Source organism: Numida meleagris, chromosome 6, assembly GCF_002078875.1.
Source record: "Numida meleagris isolate 19003 breed g44 Domestic line chromosome 6, NumMel1.0, whole genome shotgun sequence".
Taxonomy (NCBI): domain Eukaryota; kingdom Metazoa; phylum Chordata; class Aves; order Galliformes; family Numididae; genus Numida; species Numida meleagris.
Window position 1 is genome coordinate 13372699 of NC_034414.1, and position 20171 is coordinate 13392869.

At 48.2% G+C, this 20171-nt stretch overlaps 1 long non-coding RNA gene across 2 annotated transcripts; it reads right to left on the reverse strand.

The window, feature by feature from the left end:
- On the reverse strand, positions 7154-19913 carry LOC110401431. Of its 2 annotated transcripts, none has more exons than XR_002440378.1 (2): positions 17182-19913; positions 7154-14705 (listed from the first exon to the last, which is right to left on the reverse strand). It is a non-coding gene; the product is annotated as an uncharacterized LOC110401431 (long non-coding RNA). The 2 variants fall into 2 exon arrangements; XR_002440379.1 differs by having other exon boundaries at positions 16602-19913.

The window sequence follows — 20171 nt, forward strand, 5'->3', positions numbered from 1 at the left end:
TGCTGCTTAGTGTGTGCTGTGCTGATATGCGGGGCGGGGAGGGGGGGTGGTTGCATTTTCCAGTGGGGCTGTGACCAGCACGAGGGGAGGGGTGTTGCATCTTCCAGCGCTCTATGCACTGTGACCACCCTGCTAGGGGGACGGCGTGGCTGCAAAGCGTGGTGGGGGTGTAGGGGCTGTTGTTGGAGGGGAAAAGGACTTTTTCCCTTATAAACAAGCTTCAGTGCTGCTGGAGTTGACAAAATGAGGTAGGGAACACGCATGCCTGACGACACTTGAGTTTTGCCTTTCTGTGCCGCGATTCCCTCTTCCCCCAGAGTTGTGGCCCAGACTGGGCCGTGGGGCAGCCCTACATCAAGGAAGGAGGGAAAAGCAGTGCCCTTTGGGGACCCCTCCGTGTGCACGCCTCCCCCCTCACTGCTGGGAAAAGCCCTTCCCCTCCTGTCCTGTCCGAGCCCGGCACCGATTTCCAGCCCCCCCCTCCCAACCATTCCAAGCCAGAAGAGGGCAAAAAAAGCAGCCCCCAGCCACCACGAGCGTTCGCGGGGGGGCACGCACCCGGGGTGGGGGGGCAGCCCCGGCTGCAGGTGGGGCGGCTCCGTGCCCCGCAGCCCCACGAGCGGTGCCCCGACGCTGCCGGGCGGAGCCGGGGGGCCGAGGCCGGGTTGTCCCCGCCCCGGCTGTCCCCGCAGCGCTCGCCGCTGCCCCCCCCCGTCACGGCCGCGGAACGCTCCCGGCCGTAAAAGTAACATTGATTACCTCCAGCTCCGTGATCGCTTAATCAGAACGGGATTATTTTACGCGCCCGCGTCAGTGGCCGCCGCCTCAATACGATTTTCCCCCCTCTTTGAAAAGAAAAATAGCTTTTCCCTTTCCTTCTGAAAGCCAACAATGCCCGGAGTGAGGCAGCTGGATCCTCCAGGATTTATGGGCTTTTCTCTGGCTTTCATGCAAGCAGGTGCCTTTGGGACCTCCATTGTCCCAGCCCCCCGCTCATAATAGGACTTTCCGCACCAAGAAATCCCCGTGCCCAGCTCCCAAATCCCTGGGCCGCGGAGGTGGGCCCAGAGCATGGCGGGGGCTCCAGCTGCCGGGCACGGGGAAGGTGTGCGGCCGCCCCGCAGCCCGCTCCACCCAGCCCGCCTTCGGCACAAAGCACACTGCCCCTATTCTTCGGGCCTTTGTAGCCATATGGCAAATCCATGTAGACACAGCCAACATCCATTTATTCAGGCACATAATGTCCCGCAACAGGGAACAATTGGAACTTTGTTTGCTTCTATTATTGATGCGAATGGGCGACAGAGAGAGAGAGAAAGAGAGGGGAAAAAATCATTTAACTATAAGAGATATCCAGCTAATTATGAACCATATGTGCCTATAGTTTCAAAGCGATCCAATGAAGTTCATTTTAAATCTAGACTACTTTATTAGTACCGAAGACAGATGTCTCAGCAGTGCACGCATCAGAGGAAACCATGTAAAGAAGTTCCCGAAATATTTAACCGGGACTCATTCATTGTCAGAGAGCCTTTAAAGTGCCCTTTATCATCAGAATGATAAAGGAGGGGAGGGAGGCTGCTGCTTGTTACCTCTGCCCCACTCACCCCTTAGCAGAAATCCCAAATCCCACTTTGGATTTCAGGATGGGAACAGTTTTTGGAAATGATGCACAGTACCGGGCATCTGTAGGAGCTCGCTTGCCGCTCCTTAGAGCTGTGTTATAGCAGACACTTTGGTGAAAGTCAGCTCTGTCCCAGATGAAAGCAAGACACCTACCCCAGGCTGAGGTCAGCACTGCAGTGGAGCTTCCCTAAGACAGAGCTTTAATGCTGCAAGATCCTGGGCACTCGCATCCCACGAGCATCTCTTGGTGCATACCGGCATGGGATGCCCAATGGAAAACTCGGCAGCAGACAGGTTTTCGGGATTTTTTTTCCCCCCCAGGAAATACAATTATCAGCAAACAACCTTGGCTAAAAGCTTTGCGCTATCTTTACAAGCACGGCGACATCCACCAGTAATTAAGGCACTTCAGCATGATGAATGCAGCATATGGTTGGCGCTGGGAATCATTCTCCTGCCTGGCCGCAACTTTTCTTTTTGGGCCAAAACTTGTTCTATTATCACTTGGAAAGGACAAAAAAGCAGCTTGCCACTTCTTGAGCAAATATTTGTCTCTAATGAGCGGGAGGTGTAGGTAACAGGATGAGGAAAGCAGTCTGATGTTAAGAGAGGTTTCTCATGTTGCAGTATGAAAATAAAATAAACGCACTGAACACCCGAATCACCCACAGAGATCTGGGCTTGCTGGGTAGGTCCCGGCATGGGGAAGAAGCTACTACAGATTATGCTGGCTCCCCATCTTCAAACAGGAATAATAGCACTCAACATTTATGTATCAATCCATTCATGCTTGGAAAGCGCCGTGATACCACCGGGAGCTGCACCGCACTGATCCCGCGGGGAAACCCACAACGCTGCTGGGCAGGGTTTGAACAGTACGTGGTTAATAGGACCCAGCACCGTCCATTGAACAGAGAGAAAAAGCAAAACTGAGCAACTGCTCATTAGGCGAGTGCCGTTCACCCTGTGCACTCAGTGCAATCATTTAATTATAAGATTTTATCATCGTGCACAGACACAAGGGGGCAGAGCCAAGGGCTTCCCTTGGCCTCACCGTCCTCAGTTCCCTTCCTGGCTGCTGCCCCGCTGTCCCACGCCATCCTCCTGCAACAACAAACACCACGGCCAGAGACCGGCCCTGTTCCACCATGTTGGAGCCATTCTTGGTGCCACCCAGAAAAGGAACCTAACAATGGTTTTGCAGGCTGTAACACTAGGAAATCACGAAGGGAGCTCTGATGAGGTTTCTCACCCTGCCCCACCATTTTCCTTTGCCTCCAGGTGGAGATCAGGATGACCTCCCCACATCTCGCACACACTGCACTAGGACACGAGACCCTGGCCACCAGCGCCTGGTCCCAGAGCTCCAGGTGATGGCTCTGAGGTTCTGCTCTCCCCTGGAGGAGTTACTTGGAACACCCTGAGGAAACACAATGTTTCTCCATTCTTAATGCCCATCTTTAGGCCAAACCCATCTCTCTGTCCTGCACACTCAACATCACACGTGCTCCCAGGAGGAGGGACATCCACATTTGCTGACAAGACCAAACACTTGCAGATCACAGCCAGGTTTTTCTGCCTGGCATTCCACACTCATTGTCAAACCTCAGCCATATCCACAGTCTGGCCATCTTAAAACACATCTAACTTCCTAATCAGAATCCAGAGAGCATTTCATCTGAGATCTATTAATGAGCAGAGAGAAAATAGAAAATTTATATTTGGGTCATGGTCTGTATTCATTATTCTAACAGAGACAGAGAAAGGACAGCAGAGTGCAAAAAGAAGGAAGAGCACAACCTGCCCCAGTCACTGTACTGCCCTGAAGCGCAGCCGTACGCATGCTACACTACGGGCTGGGGGAGACGCGCAATCCATCCGCACGCATGGAGCTTGTCGTGACCCCATGGAATATAATGGGAGATAAAGAGGCTGACCATTTTGGGAGGAGGATGCCTTCATTTCTCGATGTGACTGTAGATTATTTCGGCTTCAGAAGACAAGAATGTCCCTTTAACATCTGACCTGGCCTTTATTTAAGAGCAGTGCTTCACGGTTCAGGAACGACAGACAATTTTCTAATTCCCAGCTCTGCTGGAGGCTGAGGCAGCAGCTTCCAGACAGGACACCTGCTAACACTGGAGAAATGGCATTATTATGTCTACAAGTTTACAAATGTGAGGATCAAAAAGCCTTTGCTTCTGCTGCTGCTGCACGGGCCAAGGATGACGACTTCTTCAGAATGGAATTTCAGAGGTTTTCTCCCCCCCCCCAAAGAAACGGTTCCTTTTTGCTTTCAGTGGATCGGTTTCCACGTGAAGAAGTCAATAGGCAAAGGGTTCCCTAAGTTGCACTGGTGTGTAGCAGAAAGGGGATTAGACCTGGGGCCTTTTTACTGGCAAGCCTTTAAGCAAATAAATGTTCTTCAATTCTTAGAGAAACAAATCTAACTTGCACAGAAAGGCAGAATAGACGGGGTTTGCCCCTCCCCAACCTCAAATAAAAAACTAAAAACTAAAATAATAAGGAGAGAATAATTACTAAAACTTTAAGAGACAGTAGGACTTAATCTTTGTCTGCCTTAATTTGCTTTTGTTTTTTCTATTTCCACATATTCACAAGGTGTCACGTGCTAACATCCAGCATAGTGCAATTGTTCACTTCCACTGATCAGTTTGGTCCCCAGCAGTGACAGAGGCAAGAAGATGAATACACACATAGAATTTCAGCTCTTACCTGGTAGGCAAAGGCAGTGCTGAGCTCCTCACCTCAAGGTCCCAAAGCTGATGCCTGAAGTTTCTCTCTTAAAGGACAAGAAAATCACTATACATATAGCGATACATATAATAGGCATTTCTTTAAGCACTAGGAAAAAAAGACACTACAGACATCATCCAAAACTCAAAAGCATAGAACGTGTACAAATCCTCCACCTAGCAGCCACCCCCTTACCCTAAGTAGCCCCAGGTGCCCACAACTCCCAGCACACCTGGTGCAGATAACCAGAGGTAATTAAGACCCAGCTGCTGGCTAATTTGCTCTAAAGTCAGCAACAAAACCTCAAGGAGCTTGCTTTATGGAAACAAGCCATAGGGGAAAAATGAAGTGTGGTTTGTGATTGGATGTGGTGGGCATAGTGGTGATGGGTTGATGGCTGGACTAGATGATCTGAACGGTCTTTTCCAACCTTGGTGACTCTGTGATTGAGTACCAACTGACTGGTGGTGTCTGCAGTGACTTTGCCACATGTGTGCAGGCTGAATAGGAAGAAACTGGGCCACAAAGATGGTTCAACAATGGGCTGTGGGATGGCTGGACTTGGGGATGTTGAGGGTCTTTTCCATCCCAACCAACCCTACCAGTGGCATAGAAAGATCATACAATCGTTATGGTTGGAAAAGACCACTAAGATCATCCAGTCTAACTGTCAACCCATCCCCACCGTGTCCACTAACCATGTCCCTCAGTATCACATCTCCACGGTTCTCGAACACCTCCAGGGATGGTGACTCCTCCAGCTCCCTGGGCAGCCTGTGCCAATGCCCGACCACTCCTTCTGAGAAGAGATTTTTCCTAATATCCAACATGAACTTCCCCTGGCACAATTTGAGGCCAGTACCTTTCGTCATGTCACCGGTTACCTAGAAGAAAAGGCTGACCCCCACCTCACTACAACCTCCTTTTGGGTAGTTGTCATTTTCCCATTGCCCCAAGAAGATGGATTTTCCTTCCTGGATTCGAGCAAATTTCATCCCAAATAGGTCAGAGAGAGAATGCTTTTTTTTTTTTTTTTTTTTTTTTTCTCCGAGAGGAGGGCGGGGAAGGAGCAGGACCGGAGGGAGGGGGCCGCGCTCGGGCCGGGTTTAATCTGATCACTTCCCTGTCAACCTAATCCCTGCCCGACTCACATCGGACTTTTCGAAACGTGCCTGGAAACCAAAAAGCAAACCTCATTTGAATGAAGCACACACTCCGCGGCCCCCATCTGCAAAGGGCCGCAATTAAATGCAAAAAAAAAGGGGGGGGAGAGAGAGAGAAAATTAGCATTTTCCTCGGCCATCTGGCATGAGGAGCAGGCGAGGGGGAACAAAAGGAGATTTAGGCAAAGGGGAGAGGCGAGTGTGCCATGGCATTGACCTGCAAATGAGCCTTTGTGAGCGAATTAAAGCTTCCCGGACCCCCCGGGACACCCCAAAACAGGCACCATTACGAACCATCCGGACAAAAACCCACTCATCAAAATTGTCTGCGCTTCGGGGGGAAGCATTTAAACCTGCCCCTTCCCTGCCTCCACCGCCGTAATGGGCGCTTAATAGCGGCGGGGGGGGGCGGCCGTAGCGGGGGCGGGCGGCCCCGGCCTGGCTTCCAGATGCTGTTTATTTAAGTTGCGGAGGGGACGGGGTCGTTTGAAGGTATCGCTCTGATACTGATCGCTTGTCTCTCCCGGGGAAAGGGTGCTACGGCCCAAAGATGAAGGGAAAGCGGTCAGCGTTGGAACTTTGCGCTTCCCCTCATTTCCCCTGTGACTCTTCCCTGTGGAAGGTGGGGGGTGTACATATGGGGGGGGCGAGGGTGCGTGCCATTGTGCCCCAATCACCTCTCCGCGGAGCAAACGAGGACTGAAGCCGGGGGCAGATGGGGGGAGGAGACTCCTCAGGAGGATGTGGTTCTGTATGGGGGACAGCCCCATCGGACCCACCCTGCATGAGCCCGAGGGCACCCCTCCCGGGTGTGCACGTCTGCACGCGCATCTTTGTGCGTGTGTAAGAGCGGAGCGTGCAGGTATCCGTGCGTGAATGCACGCGCTAATTTGCTCTTGCGCCCATGCGTGGGCATGCGTGCAGCTCCGTGCGTCCATTTGAAAGTGCGTTTGCGTGACTTTATGCGCGCATGGGTGCACACACGCGTATGCGTGGTTCCGCCGCCCCCCCGTTGCGGCCCGATCGGAGCGCAGCCCCCCGGCCCCGGCAGTGCGTTCGCCGCCGGCCCCGAGGCGCTGCCGCCCGCGGGCGGCCCTTTGACGGCGCGCAGCCGGGCAGAAGGCCGAGTGACAGCCGGCTCGTGGCTCCCTGCCCGCCGCGAGGGGCGGGGGCACGGCTCTGCCCCCCCAGGGTCGGCCCGCAGCCCCCGTGGGTACAGGGTGGTTGAGGCTTGGCAGCGCCCCCCCCGCCCCCGTCCCTAACCCCTCCTCCAGGCTCAGCGCTTTCCCTGCAGCCCCCAAAGGGGGGGGGGGGATAGGCGCGAAGTGCTCATTTAAACCCGAGGTGAATAAATTATGACCGGGCGAAAGCTGGGACAATGTCTGGGAGCGAGTGTTTGCCGGAGAGTTGCTATTGCGGGCTTTGAAATCAATTGATACATAATTAGATTCCTCAAGAGAGGACAAACAAGGGCTGCATTCACCCCTCCCGCTCCCACCCGCATCCCAAAGAGCCGTGGCGCGCGCAGGACGCAGCCCGCCTGCATTCTCCGGCACCAAAACCATATTCTGGCTCCGGGTGCTCATTTAACAAACAGCTCCTTGAACCTTGCTTCTGTTTTCAGTTTATTTCGCCCATGTTCCTTTGTGCTCAGTTCATTAAAACATGTCGCTTTTGAGATCTATTTTTACATTTCAAGAATCCGGCATTGTACTTCTGCGGTGGCAGATGGCCCCACACACCCAAGCACGGCTCCTTCCTACTTTCACCCCCCTCATTCCTGGGTCCTTTCTGTGCTGTGCTCTTGGCCACGGGCAGCACAGTGCCCAGCCCTTGCTGTGGCCGTGCCATGGGCTGGGTGCATGTCCGCGTAGCTAGTGCTAAGTCTGTGCATTGCACTGAGGTTCAGCGGTCCACTGTGATCCTGCAATGGAAGGCCATGTTTTGTTCTTGAGGGAGAGAAGAGCAAGGGGCATGGCTAGGGAGTGCAAAAGGATGCCTGAGAACAGAGATCTGGGTTTGTGAAAAGCACTCTGGAGTGAGGAAAACGTCAGAAAAAGCACTTCAGCAGTTATTGGACCAAACAGCAGCAGCCCTTGGCCAAGTGGGCCACCAAGCTGATGGCGCTGGCTCAGCTCCCATCAGCCCCGTGCATGATGTGTTAGCAAGAACCACTTCGAACCTTGTTCTCATAGCTGGATCTGAGAGCCATAGGTGAAAGGCATGTCAGTGTGAATAGGATTAAAAAAAAAAAACAACGTAGCAGTGTGAAGAAAGAGCTCCAAGGTGCTACAGACCATGCCTTAAGTAGGGCACCTACAATAGGCTGCGTGTCCTGAAGGCGTTCCCAAGGGAACAATGAGTTCTTGCATCTTGTTGAGCAGTGGGGTCCTCAGGAGGGGAGAGGCAGGGTTGACCAGAATCATCAGAGAATCAAAGAATGGCTTGGGTTGGAAGGGACCTCAAGGATCACCAAGTTCCAACCCCCCTGCCACAGGCAGGGCCACCAACCTCCAGGTCTAGTACTAGACCAGGTTGCCCAGCGCACCATCCATCCAGAAGATGTTTGGGAGTCTGGGCGGAGGTAACGCTGCGTCCTCTGCAGTAAAGAGAAAGAAAGCCTGGGAAGTTGCCCAAACAAATTGGTTTGGTTGGATGACACCCAGTGTAGAAATGCTCAAACATATACAAACACATCTGATCATGGTAGTGCAGAGATGTTTTACATTTACATATATACCTATGTGCACGTGCTTTCCATATCTGATTTTGTGCAGTTCAGAGCTTTACCTGGGTTAGGTAGTGTGGGCAGAACTGGCTGGGAAGGGTCATGGTCTCCTTGATGCCCACTCCTGCATCCTGGCCATGACCAGTCCCTGCTCTCAGTACTGCTCACTTTGTGTCCTGAGTGAGCCCCGGCTGCTGGCAGACTCTGAAGAAGGAGAACATGGAATTAGCCACACTTGTATTTATTTCATGCAAAAGTAAAGCAAGAAATCTCTCCCTGTGTAGTTGTCCCACCTGTTCCACCCATCCCAAACGCCTCCAAACCTGACTGCTGCAATTATAACAGAAATCAGTGTTTTAATTGGCCACAGATTACATGGCATGTTTAAACCTCCTGTGATAACAAAGAGAACACAATGAATAACCTTGATGGTTTTCCTTAGATGAGCAAAGAAAACACCTGAAATGATTTTAAAATGAGTATAATGCTTTTTTTTTTTTTCCCAACCACAAAAGCCAGGAAATGATAGTAAAATTAAAGCATTTAAATTTTGATTTTAGAAAGAGTTTAAATACTACGGGTGTCATGTTAGATGATGAGTTTTTAAGAAGAGTAGATGTACACGTAATTTGGCCAAAGAGAGGTGGCAGAGTTGTTCCAGGAGCAAAATCTACTATTGCACAAAATCAAATGCACTGTTTTTAAGATAAGAATTTAGTAGAAGAAAGAGATAAGAAAAAACACAGAACAGCAGGTTGGCAAGAGGGGAGAAGGAAGGGATGGGAGGAACGTTTAGAGGAGAAAGAGCTGAAACACTGGGAAAATCCAATAAGCTGGTTTGGAGACTCCATATAGGGAAATAGAGAAAGTTTAAAATAATACCACCCCATGCCCATTGTGGTGAGGCTGGGGGTCAGGGAGTGCAGCTGGAGGCCTTTATTCAATGCTGGCCTGCTTCGGTTGCTGCCATGCCACATCTGTGAGTGTCCCGAACCTACCAAGGGCACAGGCTGCGAGTAGAAGTCAGTTAAATGGCTTTACCTTATGCCAGGGAAGTTTCATGGTGGTTATTAAGAAAAATCTCTTCTGTTGGGCACTGGAACAGGCTGCCCAGGGAGATGGTGGAGTCACCGTCCCTGGAGGTGTTAAAAACCATGGAGATGTGGCAGTGAGGGACATGGTTGTTGGGCATGGTGGGAGTGGGCTGGGGTTGGACTTGGTGAGCTTAGTGGTCTTTTCCAACCTAAATGATTCTGTGATTCTATGATTAATCCTACAATATTTGTCACCAGAAGAGCTCCAAGCCTGACTGAACTCCTCCCAAATTCAGGTACAAAACTTTCACCACCTTCAGCAGCATTTAAGTTGGTAACTGTGCATGAACACAATCTTGGTGAATCCTCATGACAACAATGACAACAGAAAACACTGTTCTATCTTACCTGTGACCAGCAAATGTCTGCTTCCTTAGAACAGGCTGCCCAGAGAGTTGGTGGATGCCCTGCCCCTGGAGATACTCAAGGTCAGGCCGGATGGAGCTCTGAGCACTTGATCAGCTGTAGGTGTCCCTGTTCATTGCAGGGGAGTTGGACCAGATGGCCGTTAAGGGTCCCTTCCAACTCAAATGATTCTATGATTCTATGGTTCTTTTCTAGAGGATGCACAGGGCAGATGGAAGAGAAAGCAGCCCCCCACAACCACACATTCAGCAGCTTTCCACCCTGACCTTTCAGGCAGGATAAAGCTGGAAGTGCCACCAATACCCTTGAAATAAATGCAGAGGATCAGGAAACCACAATTTGGATAGCCCCCGTGTCTGCTTTTTCCTCATATATTTGGTAAAAGGCAACAGATTTCATAGGTGGGACCCAGCCTTCTAGATAAGCACATTACAGACAGTTCATCTCTTCATGGACCACAGGACTGGATGCTTCTAAGTTCTATATACAGACAGGTCTTACAAACATGCAAAACCAGCACAGAAATGAGACACTGTAACTGACAGCTTATGCTCCAGTTAGGGTCTGTAAGTTTCTTTTCTACCTATGTGCTGCTGTTTCCTTCAGAGGCAGTGGATGGAGGACAACAGCCTGACCCCTCCTGGCAATGGCTGCTTTCCTGCAGCAAGATTCCTGTGGGCTGAGCCTGATTCATTCACCAGATCTGCTGATTTCCTAACCCAGCCTGGGCTGCTGGGCTTTGCACTGTATTAAATGTTCTCTTTCACAGAGCCCTGACTTACACAGGCTTTGCTGGCACAAGGAAACCACTGCCCAAAAATTCAGATGTAAAGCACTTTCCAGGAATCATCTCTTCAAGTGCTGTTCTGCTGGAATGAGCCTGCTCCGTGCTCTGCTACAGAACGCTCCTGACGTAAGCCATCCAAATCTACGCCATGCTGCAGGGCTGCCTGGGGTTTATCTCGCTGTGCACGTGATTTACCAACTCCCTTCTGTTCCTGGAATCGTGAGACACACTTCATCCTTTCCTGGAATACCTGCACGGGTAGGCTTATCCGATGCCTTTAAATACATACCTTCATTTTGGACACCAGGCAGCTCACGCAGAGCAGCCCCATCCCTTGTGCTGTTGTTGTGTTTAGATGGATGGGTTACTTTGTCGTGACGCTGGATACAACAGCCAGCCACAACCAGAGCAACACGTCAATTTTGGGAGGGCATGTGCATGTGTAAGCTCTATTTCCAAGGCAGGACAACCTCTGCACGCCAGCAGTGGGAGCAGACACGCAGCGGGCAGGGCGAGGACAGCGGCTGTGTGTATGTATACATACACAGAAATCTCACTTAAAACAACGTGAGGGCTTCCACGATTCAGAACAGATTTTATCTTTTGCGTGTAACACAATTTACAGTTTTGGCTGCACTCTTCCCAAAGCAATTGCAGACATGTCATGCATTCTGCTCACTTGCCTCCTGCTCAGAGCACTCAGCCCTATGGCTGCAACCCGTATTTCTCCTTCCACTGCTACAAGGTCTGGTTGACACGAGTGCCCTACCTTGGGCACCCGCTCAATGGATCCAGACACGTTCAGCCAGAACTACGTGGATGTCAGACTTTAGATAAGCATCCACGGTGATGTAATAGCATGATAATTTATCATGGTAATGACCACAAGCCCCATCCAAGGCTCCCTTGATGCGAAGGGAGCTGTACCATCCCACCAGCTGGAAGCGGTGCCAGTGGCGTTTTGGTGCAGTTTTACAGTGTAGAGATGCTGTTGGCTTCAGATGTTGACTGCAGTAAAACACGCACTAATTGTTCAGTACAAATGTTGCTGGGTTTAAAAGTTTCCTTGAGAAGTAACGCAAGTTTGCAAATCCAGAAAGAATATTGCTGGGACTTGTTGAAGTGCTCAATATAAACTGTAACACGCGAGCCATTAAAATGAAGATATTTGGCATTCACTGCTACACATATGGGCCTTTCAAAACCATTCTTCTGCTTTGGCAGCTCCTGCAATCCCTGAATGATGCATGACTTCGTTTTACACATTCCTGCGAGATGCTTCTGGGCAGTTGGCATGTTTCAAAAAACTTGTCGCTTGTGAGCTGGAGGAGAAACCTGACGGAGAAACACAGGTATGGTCTAAGATAAGTATCTGAAACCTGCTTGTTTGTGTGGTTCCTTTTCCAAATCCCCGCCGGTATCTGGGCTTTGTGTTGGGTTGTTCGCCTGGCTACGTCTCGCTGCACGGCTCTTGAGGCGGACTCGTAGCTGCACCAGTGAAGCAGGATATGCAAACAGAATGTCAGAGCTGTCCGAGGCCAGGGACACTTTCTGTGCTGATAAGCAACTCCTGAGAGTGGCCAAACTGATCCATCTCCCTCTCTGACAGTGCCTTTGTCTGAGGGGACTGTTGAGTGAGGCTTTAAGGCTAAGCAGAGGATAAAAACGTACAATTGACCATGTCCAATGACTGCCTCAATCATGTGACATTTCCTCCATCTACATAAAGGCATAATTGACACTTTGGACCTTGCAGATGTTTTGCAATTCATTTGGTTCCCACAAAGATATCAGAAAGTTAGTCTCGTGAACTGGCAATACTGTGCTTTCCTCTGAACATGTTCTTATAGCTAAAACGTATTTAGATGCAAATCGCACCATGTCTCATGGCCCCACTTGTTTTGTTTTGCTTTTTCCTTCCCATTGCCCCTAAACAGACTGTGCCATCGTTCTCTTCTTCTTAAAGTATAAAAATATTCAGACATTCCTGAAAAAAACAAGCACACTTGACTTCTTTGCACATGATCTGATTCACACGGTATATCCTTTTCCCTTCTACTCATGGCCTTCTGCTTTATGCTTCCTAATTTAATTTGTCTTTCTGGCTGCTCAGTGATCCTTCCCAAAGAGAAATCTCTTTGCTGAGAAGCTATTTGCTGTGCTTTCAGCAGGAACAGATGCTGTGAACAACTGGTTGGCTTCGTTTGGCTCTCGGAGGTCTGGACAAAGGGGTAGTGCTGCAATCCGGCACGGACCTTGTGCCATACAGGGAGGTCTTCGTACACATCTAGCAAAGTCATTGCTTCTTCATGTTGGTGAGCTAAGCTTCATCCTCTGCGCTGCAACCTTCCTCTCTGTAAAATGGGGAAGAAGGTGATCCCCCTTTGATGACAGAGCTATGGCAAGTGCCAGCTGAGACAACACAGAGACATCCTTTGCATTTGAAGCAGAAATGGTTGTGCTTTCCTACACCAGAAGGGTTCACAATTTGCCGATGGAAAGTCAAATAGGAATCAGAGATACTGGTGAACAAGTTCATGCCCCCAAAAGAAAAGTTGTCCATTTTAATTAATGGAAGAATTAAGGCTGTAACAAACCTCAGGGCAAGGAGTGGATCCTGGTGTTAATACACCAAGACTGAACAACTTTCTGTAAGATAATGCTTAAATCAGACAAGTTGCTTGCCGCAGGAAAGAGGAACTGGGTGAGGTCTATGGCCTGTGCAGAGTTCCATCCAGGTGGTCCAATGAGCTCTTCTGCTCTTAAAGCCCATGAAATGCAGGAGCAGCAGCAATGTTTTGAGTCAAGCAGACCAGTTCTCTGCCTTTGCAAGCAATCACAAATGAACCAAGTGACATCTTATTGTGTCATTCACACCAGGGTGATATTGCAGAATTCCTCTTATCTGATGTTTAGAAACCTTTGCAAATGTACTCACGGACGATGCATGTACCTGTCCTGTGGAAGCACCGTCCTTCAGGTGAAACAGCACTTCTTCCCATATATACTCACGGAGAGCAACCTTAACCTTTTGCTTTGCTAGGTTAGACAGAGAAGCCCCTGATACAGGAAGATATACCACTCCTGTAAGGGCACATCTAGCGAGCAGATTGAGGGCAAAACGTGCTGCCAATCAAACCTCAACTTAATTAGAATATTTAAAAGCAGTCTTCTGGATTGGGGTTACTGCTCACAGTGATCTTCTGCCGCCAGCTCTAGGGTCTACCAAGCAAGGTGCTGAAAGTGGTTTTGACTGAGAGAGCCATACACCTCATTTCCTCTTATCCTAGTAGTGGATCTGAAATATTTTATGCAAATCTTTTTTAAAATTGCCTTTAGGTCAAATATATCACACATATATATATACACATAAATTGTATGAGTGTCACTTCAAAAGTGTCATCCTCAGAATGTTATAAATGAGCAAAAATAACAAATCAGATTTGACTTTACAACAAATATATCACAATATTCAGATAGATGTCATAGAATCATAGGATCATTAAGGTTGGAAAAGATCTCCAAGATCATCAAGTCCAACTGTTAACCCGTCCCCACCATGCCCACTAAACCAAGTCCCTTAGTGCCACATCTACACATTTCTTGAACATATGTATGCTGCTGTTATTGAATGCGTAGGTACAGAATCTCTCATAACTGTTGTTGGTGGTTTTATAATACCTGACCTTCACCTGAGAGACAGGATGCAGTATTTTATAAAAGTTACTTGTACCTTGACTTAGGGAAGCACTTGAGCTTGAAGTTCAGCACATTTGTGCTTAAAGGTCATCAACATTTCCTTAATTTCATGTTTTAATTCTTTGTAAAAGAAATATATTCTGTGGGCATATGTCTGGTATTGGTGAAGACATCTATCTACTACTTCTGTTTGCTGATGAAACAGACGGTGTTATGGTTCTAGAACTGAATTTCAAATTATCATGCACAATCCCTACGCTTGGGTTATAGCCCAGACTTTGGCTATCTTGGATCAGAGAATATCAGCACTCAAAAAACATCGCTTCAGAAGAACTCACCCCCTAGAAATCCAATAGGAAAGCAAAGCCAATGTTTTCTTTTCAAATTGTTTCTAGCAAGGAAAAATCAGGAGACTTGTAATAAGCAGACCTACTTCCTCCAGAAACTGTCTATCTTTTCTTGTCCAGTTTAAAGGATGCAAGCACCTAAAAAAAAAAGAAGCAGACAAATAAATAAAGTCACCTCAGCGCTTCATGGATATCCTGGCTTTTGCAAAGACTTGTCCAACCACAACCTGAATAATTCAAAGCATTGTTGTCAGGCAGCAGCACAGCCCTCCTAAATAGGCACTTGCCTTATCACTCTACAGCAGATGCTTCAGCCAACCATTGGATATTGAAAACATAAATAATGAAACAAAATTTGGAGACAATGGTTTCGGGGCTGGGGACAAAATACTCATGGATATTGTCAGTCTCTGAGTAACCAAGCAGCAAAAGCTCAAGTGACAACAATAGGAAGGAGAAGAATGGGGACAAGTGAGGAGGCCTGAATCTCAATAAGGCGCGGAGCTGCACATGCTGCTGTTACCCTAGAAACTAACCTCTCCCCTGAAGAGGTTTGCCGGGGCATTGTTTGGGGGACACAAGATGTGTCATACACCAGATGGTCGTGTGCTGTATAACTCAGTTATCTGAGAGGACAGAGTAAAGGAATGCACACTGCAGAGCGCGTTGCAGGGCCGAGCAGGGCACCATCTGTTCTTTCAGACCCAAGGCACTTTGCTTTTGCTTCTTTCTTTTTTTTTTTTTTTCCTCCTTCCAAGGAAGGAGAGGAAAACAAAATTAAAATGATTCACCATTCAGAAGGAAAAGAAAAAAAAAAAACTTACTACAGTTGCCATATCTCGCTTTAATTTAGCTAATTTTGTCCCCGGGTTTTATGTCAGGTGAATTGCTTCTTTCTGCTTGGGAGAGCAACAATTATTTCTCTCTCAGGAGTCTATCATTTATAAATAAAACCCCTTTGAAACCTCATTGGTCATTCACCGTCTGAAAACCCCCAAATGCTCCCGACCATATGCTCCCGAACGTCCTCTCTCTCCTCCCTGACGGCGCAAGCGGTGTTTGTGCAGCATGGGGGAAAGAAGCCGTCCTTTCCAGGAATTGTTCTCTGTCTCAGCACCGAGAGGGAAGGGGGGAAGGAGGAAAACAAAAAGCCAGAGTGAAAATCGCAGTCTGCATGATGGGTGTAGGAAGGAAATATTAATCACAGCCCACACAACACCAAGGAGAAGTGACTCAGGCGTCTGTGAGGTGCGGCAAGAGTAGGTGTGGGCATGACAAAACAGCACGTGAGCATGTTGCTAGTGCCACCAGAATCAGCAGAAAGGCTTGGTGCCTCCGGTCGCATGGGATCTGGCCCCGCATGCGCTTGCATAAGCTTTTGCCTGATGATTCCTACACGCACACCTCCCTCTGCCCAGCAAACCCATATCCAGATGGACCTGAAGGAGAGGAAACGTTTGGATTAATTGAGAAGGAAATCTCTAGGGAAATCAAGTAAAAAACATGGACTCAAAGCAAAAATTTGTATGCAGAATAAGAGCCAAAGATCACAGAGTCACAGAATGGCTCGGGTTGGAAGAGACCTCGAAGATCATCTAGTTCCAATGCCTGCCATGGGCAGGGCTGCCGACTGCTAGACCAGACCAGGCTGCCCAGGGCCCCATCCAGCCTGGCCTTGAACACCTCCAGGAATGGGGCATCCACAGCTTCTCTGGGCAGCCTGTGCCAGTGCCTCACCGCATGAGTAAAATCTGAACCACATTTTGTATTTGGGTTCCCTGTATAGGCTGCTCAGTTAATAGACTGATTAGGCAATCATCAGGTCTAACAAATTATTAGGCAATGGTTACACAGCAGTTGTAGACGATAGCATCACCCAAGCTGCATGTAATCCTACCTTTTCCTACATGCTTCTAGTGCTTACAGCACAGGTAGTTCTTGTAACACCTGTATCTAATGTAAAAATCTTTATGAATTAATGATCAATATACTCACAAGGATATAACACACAGCAGGACTGAAAAGAGAACTTACTCTTTGACTTTCTTTCAGGTTTTTCTTTTCTCTTTTTTTTTTCCTTTTCTCTTTCCTTTCCTTTCTATTCTTCTTTTTCTACAAGATTGCCAGTGTATCTCTCTTTCTAAATAAAAATTCACACAAAGGAGATGATGTATCTCCAAGCAATCTCCTACCTAAGTGAGTCGGAATAAAAATAGTTATTAAAATAGTTATTAAAAGAATAACATCAATAATACTTCCTTCCTTGCAATTTAGAAAAATGATTAAAATCTGTCCAGTGCCTGTGCTCATCTGAGAGACAGTCCTAGGAACAGCTTTGCCCACTTTGAAGACAAACCAAGCAACCAGCGTGCACCAGAAACCCTTGGAGCACACGTTGGCAGGGCAGTGTGCTTCAGCACAGCTCGCTGGAAGGATTGTGTGAAACGCACAGGCACTGCATGCTCGGAGCGCTGCACACAGGCTTGGTAAATTATGGCAAGAAAATCTGTAAAGCTTCTTCTGTTCCCCCCTCCAGGGATTTGCCTCTCTCTGATCCAAGAAAGCTCGCTGGCGACCGCCTATCCCACTTTCTGCACCTGGCTGAGTGATTTACCAGAAACTTGACAGGGTCGTGGAAGCTTTCTTTCCTTTGTTCCACGGGTGTCTGCCATGGAGAGCCAAGCCTGGATTAGCTGAGTCTAAATCCCTGGGCAGTTCGCCAGAGCAATGCTAGCTCTGAAGAAAACGGAGCTCCGAGATGATTTTGAGACTGGCTTTATGCATCGGTTCTTCTTAGGTGCAAATCCACGGGCAGGGAGCATAATGCCTCACGTCAGGCTGGTAAGCTGTTCCCCGTAGGCAGCAGTTGCCAGCCAATGTGGGAGTTATGTGAACTTTCTGCCTGGCTCGGACAATGCAGCTTCTCTGGGGCCAGCCCTTCCCTGGCAGTGCTCCCTCGCCAGCCATGTAGGCATCTTTTCACTGGACAACACGCTGCATTACAATAATGCGCATGGACACATTGAACAATGCCTCCATTCGGCACCTGCATTTTCTTTGTTGTGGCGCCAACCATTTTGTCATATTGGCTTTTGGGTTTCTGTCATCCAGGAGCGGTGTGAGGCTTCTTGTGCTGCCCTGGAAAAGCATTCCTGTTTTCCAGTATCTTTCTGTTGCTGCTCCACAGGCAGGGTGCACGAAGCCTCGCAGGAACTGGTGACTCCTGAGAAAAAGTCTTCTGCAAGTCCCTTCTCAGCCTCGGGAATTACAGATGCCCTTGTGCCCTGAACGCAAGGCTATTATCTGGTCAAAATCTCTGGCTTAGGGCTGGGGGGAATTTTCAGCCCAGTTCTCACGTAAACAATGTGAATGCACTCACACAGTATTTGTTTTGGCTCCTCTGAATGGCTTTTGAACGCGTCAGCCTAGTTCAACTGAACTTAACAGAAGGGTAGAGGGCACCGGAACAACTTGCTCAGAGAATTGTGGAAGCCCCATCCCTGGAGACATTCAAGGTCAGGCTGGATGGGGCTCTAGGCACCTGATCTAGTGTAGGTGTCCCTGTTCATTGCAGGGGAGTTGGACTAGATGGCCTTTCAGGGTCCCTTTCAACTCAAGTGATTCTATGATGATGATTCTTTGATTCTATGAGAATAAGAGAGTGAGCTTTGGGTGAGTGAGGCTGGGAGGGTAGTAGAGAGAGAGAGGCCCCACCACCATGCAGTCTGAATGTTCCCACCATGGAAAGGCTGAGCATATATTCACACCTCACCAGGCACCAGGTGTGTGATGAAGGAAAAGAACCTGCAAAACATCGCAACACGGAAGGAAGTTTCAGCTTGAATTTGATCTTAGACATCAAAGTCAGCCCTCACATGAGCCATGAAAAAGCCACTATTTGTAGAAATACTTGATAGTTTCTACTTGAATTCATCAATTTCTTGTTCTTGCATCTAATCTTTGCTGGGACTCACTGATCACTAGGGCACCAGCTATTTCCTTCTATTTGTTTTGAACTTGCTTCCCTCCACGTTCCTTCATCGAAGCTGCTGCTGGTCGGGGAGCCCAAAGTCAAGCTTTTCTACAAGCCTTTGAAAATGAAATGTCAGAGCATCTAAAAAGAATTTGCTTTTGTGCAGGAACATTTCATTGTGTGAGTTCACATGTGGTAGGTAAGGAAAGCTCTCATCACTAAAGTAGAAAGAAATACCTCCAATATTGTCATGGCTTGTGAGAAGCTCATGAGAGTTGTATAAGTCAACAGTCTGAAAACAGAAACAGGGAACAAAATTGGCAATTCAAACATCTTTGTGACCACAGGGAAAGAAATGCTACAGCTACATCTGACTCCAGCTTCCACTAAGTCTATAGGAAACCTTCTTTAATAGATTTTGAACTTGTGAAGGCTTACATTGACCCGCATGGACTGAGTAGTCCCACTGAAGGCCATAGCCCAACTCCCGTGAATAAATGAAGTACATAAGTACACATTCACAGGAGCGGGACATAGATGGGAGTTGCATCAGACCCTTAATCTTTTTTCTTTTCTTCTTCCCTGCCCCTCCTCTTCCCAGCCACCATCCCATCAGTGAAACGAGAACAATAATACCCATCTCAGCAGGGTATGTGAGGATTAGCTGAAAACTGTTTTTACCTTTTCTCCTTTAAACTCACAGAAAAGAAAATCTTCCTGTATTTTACTTTTTTTACAGTTCAAGGAGCAATTTGTTCCTTGCCCAGACCTTTCCAACTCAGTGGGTGGGGGGAGCCCTGGAATCCTTCCACCTTCCCCCGGACTGATAATAAATCAGCACCGAGGTGTATGCTGGCCACAAGAGCCATTAACGTGCTGCACTGAGACAGCCATTTTATCTGCTGACATCAAATTATTTCTGCCTCAGCAAGTATCTGAGCACAGTGCTGGCCAATGACATTATTTAAAACAAGCCTATTTTAAAATACAAGAATGAAAATGAATGATGTCCAGACTCTTATACTTTCGTAAGATACTTTGTGAAAGGGAACCTAAAAAGCAACATACTCCAATCATCAGTGTGGCAGCAGGCGCTTCCAGCTCCGAAACCACTCAGGCTCAGAGTAATGAAAGCTTTGCAGAGACGTTATACCGCATTTATATAACAGCGGCCACTAAAGTCCCTTTGTACTGGACATGGAGCAGACACACAATTTGCAGACAATTACTACACACTTACTTATGTGCTTTGGACAATTTGCATGAACAGCAGAAACCAGCAAACAAGGTTTCAACACAGCATACTCTCTGCATGACGGTTACTGCGGGCAGTGTCTGGGGTTGAAGGCATCAAACTGTTCAGCTCATCTTCCTGCTACCCTTATTCCACAATGCACTGTGAAGAAAGACACTGAGATACTTACTTTTGAGAGAAGTCTTTCAGGTATGAAGACCCAATGGATGAGACAAATCCACTTGTCAGGCAGAGAAGTAAGGTATGTCTCTGGTGAGCAGCTATGCTGGCTACCTTTGGGCAACTGCATGATGGATTTGGATGGGGCAGTTAAAGACAGCCTGGATCATCTTCTCTTCTTAAGGGCAAGATGGACCATTGGATTTGAAGTCACAGG